We start from the raw sequence: 4,472 nt of genomic DNA on the forward strand, positions 1-4,472 counted from the left end.
CATCAGTATTGTTACAAACCCATGAAGGAAGTGGAAGTTACTGGAAAAAAAAACATATGATTTGAGGCCAATTCTCCATTCTTCCTAATAAGATAAATTGAGAAGCATTTTTCAAAAAAACACCATTTTCTTAATTATTAGAACACATTAGGAAAGCTTTATACTCTTTGATTTAAGAAGCTAAGTAAACTATAAGAAATCCACAACAAAAAGAAACTATAAGAAATCCACAACAAAAAGATTTGAAACTTACCTGTCCAGTAAGAAGAGGGGTATCAGCAACAAGCTTGAAAGCAACAGGCCTTGGAGTACGCACAGGCCAAGCCTGCAAATAAAAGGTGCATCAAGTATAAAAGAGAACAGGGAAACTGATATTAAAAACAAGAACTTTGATCATTAGAATAAAAGAGAGAGAGAAAAATAGAGAGGGAAGAAATGGAAGGAATGACTCATTCCATTCCATTCCATTCTATATTCCAACCTTTACCTTGTTTTCTTATCATTATCAGTTGTATCTGCACCTCTTTCATTTCCTGCAAGATTTATAAACGAAGAATGGCATGTGATCGTGAAGATTCCTCATTTGCATCTGTTGTCCCTGTGATTGTAAATTAGTAAAAGCATAATATAAAAAACTGAAGTAGAGAAGTGACTTGTGTACTTGATAATATATTTCTCATTTAGGCAAAATGGCTTGAAACAACCTGTTCTTCAATAGGAGTAACTTAACAAATGCAACGTTTTTTCCCAGATCCTGAAACCCAAGAACTGCTACCAAGCACACGTGCCTCCATGTCCAGTACTGCATCCATTTTTTCCTTCCAACCAAATTCATCCTTTACTCTACCATAAATTTCTAAAGTGTCTATTCTTGGTAAAGTTGATCTGTTGAAAGTTGTTCCTATGGAGATTGTAATTTCTTCATCAGCTAGAAGGGATTCTGCAACTGTAAATGGGATGTCATACCATGACCTCATGCATTCGTCTAGTTTTATAACTCTTTGGAAAATTGTTATCTCAGAGGGTATATGGTTTGCTAATGTGTTCCCCACAGGGACACGAAATCCAACCATTACTATGTTTGGATTCGAATTTGAAACTGTTACCTGGAATGGGAAAACACAAGGTATCAATCATGAATCAATACAAATAATTCAGGGACTGTTTCTTTTTTCTTTTATTTTCCCATCAAGTCTTGTATGGTAAAGTGGCTGAATGGTTAGAAACTATAAAACAGCCCCTAAGACCAAATGACCATTTTACTTTTACATCCCAACAAACAGATTTCATAATCATCATCAATTTTAACATGAGAGAAGTTGGTGGAAAAAATATTAAGGGCAAGTAGGGGAAGGGTTGGTGTTTTGATACACTAAGCTGTCCAAATTAAGTGGTTAACCAAGAAAGCCCATCAAGTCAAACAAAAAAGTATGCTGACATGCGAAAGCCACGTTTCATCAGTACATTATTTAGGGAACCTTTTAATTATGCATTATCTCTAGAAAACCTTGATCATATTTATTGCATTTCAACTTTTATCGATCAAAGTCGATTATATCGAACGATAATTAACTTACACCTTATAAAAAAAAGTTAATTGATGAATCAATTAAAATGCACTCTTTCTTGTTCGGCCCATACATTTTTACAAAAGAGTTTTTTTATTTTTATTTTATTTTTAAATTATTATCACAAACGGATATTTTGTAGGAAATGACACATAGATAGCCGACATTGCCAAATGTAAAAAGAAAGAAAGAAACGGGGATGAATCCAGTGGGATGGCAGTACGATTATACACTTGTAGAACACATATCAGACCCTAATCCAACAGGTGTGCCGTTAGTGTAGTGTACATATATGTGTTTGACAAAAGTAGTTTTATTGGTTGTATATCATTGATGGAATTATACCTAGAACGAAATTGCATTGTAAGTCTATAGGATTGAAATTTATGGTAATATGAGTGATTGCAATACTATTATTCGAGGAGTACAAGCTTGTTCCATAGGTACCTGACATAACACAAGGTGACGTGGCATGATAGGATATTCCATTTCCTCCACAAAATCCGTCTCATCAGAGGCCCCACCACCACCACCATCGTTTGCTTCCTCTACCTCGAATGCCTGTTCAAACCAAAACAATAATTTTACAAAGGGCATTTTCGGAATTTTAGTAAAAACTTAATTTCTTTCTAAATTGTAACTAACCTGGCAGACAAGTAGCTGTTTTTGGTATTGTAACTTTGACACACGTTCTTTTAATTCAGTAACATAAGTTTTTATGCTTTGAATATTATCTTCACCTGTTGTTTTAGACATCATTTGAATCTTTTTCAGATTTGGTTTGCTTTGTGCAGCAACAACAGGAGGAGTAGTAGTACTAATATTTTTGTCCCCTTCACTCTGTTGATTATATGGAGCCATGTTCTCACGCCCCCAACACAACTTCTTTAAGGGATCAAATTACTTTGAAATTGACCTTGATATTCATCGATTTAGTTACATAGCAAGAAAAGGATTGGATGCATTTCGTGAACGTCTAAAACACGGGATTATGAATCTCGGCTTAACAATTCAGGTAATCTAAATCTAATCATGAATTGTTGATGTACTTTCAAACTATTACAACTTTTTCCCTCCCTAATATTTTTTCTTGTTAAAAAAAAACATACAGGCTCAAAAACCAGAAGAATTACCCGAGAAAATTCTTTGCTGTTTGAGATTAAACAAGATTGACTTTGTCAATCAAGGTCAAATACCCACATTAGTCGCAGATGATCACAATTCCAATTCCTCTTGAAATCATTCTTCCTTCTTTTCTTTGGTAAAATGTTCCTGCCCACTGTAAGTACACAGCTGCAATCCCAGTAAAAAAAAGGTGAATTTTTGCTTAAACCGAGTTAGAAAAGTAACAAAAGGTAAAAACTTTTCATTGTTTCTTCAATGTCAATTTTGAATGGTTAACAATACGGGTTCATTGTAATGTAAGTTGTTGTACATATTGATGTATCGATTGTTATTGGTTTTGTAAATACAGGATCATTTTCATTTTATAAATTATTGTTTTTAGTTTCATTTTGTATTCTGGTATTTACCTCTATCAAAATATGAACGTTTGACTTTGTTGAACCTGGTCAATCATTATCAGATTCGTTCGTGGGACCGAAGCCTGTTACAAAATAAAAATAGGAATAAATCATTACTAAATCATAAAAGTTAAAAGTTAAAAAGTTCTAATAACAATCAAGACCAAAATATCCCCACACTAAGAGCCAAATCTGTCATCAAGTTCTTTTGAAAGATCTCCATCAGACACGAAAAACTTTAGCAATTGTGCCCTTGAAGGATCCTTTATGATGTTGTCTATGATATCAACAGCTTTGGAGACTCCACATTCGTGTGTGTCTATGTACACACAAACACCATCTAGGAACTAGGACGACGTTAGCTCAATGGTAAATTAATTAATATCTGTATATATATATATATATATATATATGTGTGTGTGTGTGTGTGTGTGTGTGTGTCTAACAGTTTAAAGTCTAAAGAAAATGACAAATTATCTTATGTTTCAGATGGTGATGCTTACTGTGTATGCGTTCTTATACGGGAGATTATATCTCTGTTTAAGTGGATTAGAAAAAGTGATTATGAAATCAGCAAAGATGCAAGGAGATAAACCTTTGAAAGCAGCCATGGCTTCTCAATCTGTAGTTCAACTTGGTCTTTTAATGGCGTTACCGATGATTATGGAGATCGGACTCGAAAGAGGCTTCAGAACTGCACTCGGTGACCTAATAATCATGAACCTCCAGCTCTCCGCTGTCTTCTTCACCTTCTCTCTTGGCACCAAACTTCACTATTTCGGTCGCACAATTCTCCACGGCGGCGCCAAATACAGAGCCACCTAACCATCTCAATGTGGTTCCTAGTCGTGTCGTGTCTGTTCGCCCCTTTTCTTTTCAACCCATCCGGATTTGAATCGCAGAAAATCGTTGAAGACTGGGACGACTGGTCAGCGTGGATCAGAAACCACGGTGGAATCGGTGTTCCGGCGAACAAAAGCTGGGAATCGTGGTGGGAGGAAGAACAGGACCACCTCTGATTAGGGCTTTTTCTAACAATTTCAACATCGAAGAAACAATGAAGAACAGGACCACCTCCGATTAGGGCTTTTTCTACTGCTACTTCTTCACTATCTTGTATTTTTTCTGTATTTAGACTTGAGAGTATAATCTAACAATTTCAACATCGAGTGGGAGATATGGTGGTTCCAGTAGGTAGAAGTGAGGGAAGAAGTAAGCAGCAGTCAATGTCGGGAGGGGGAAGGAAGGAGCGTCCAGGGCAAGAGGGAAAGGAGAAAAAAAAGGAAGGCGGGATTTTTAATTTTTTCAGAATTTCATTTCCCCCTACTGTTAAAGGATGGAACGCGCGTTCCATTAAAAATTATAAAGCGACACCCTTAGA

At 35.8% G+C, this 4,472-nt stretch overlaps 1 pseudogene; it reads left to right on the top strand.

Annotated features, from left to right (window-relative positions):
- The first annotated feature begins 3,556 nt into the window (after nucleotides 1-3,556).
- Nucleotides 3,557-3,916, top strand: LOC145009627 (callose synthase 5 pseudogene; annotated as a pseudogene).
- Nucleotides 3,917-4,472: the final 556 nt, after the last annotated feature.

This window comes from Lactuca saligna, chromosome 8, assembly GCF_052625555.1.
Source record: "Lactuca saligna cultivar CGN05327 chromosome 8, ASM5262555v1, whole genome shotgun sequence".
In the NCBI taxonomy this organism is placed as follows: domain Eukaryota; kingdom Viridiplantae; phylum Streptophyta; class Magnoliopsida; order Asterales; family Asteraceae; genus Lactuca; species Lactuca saligna.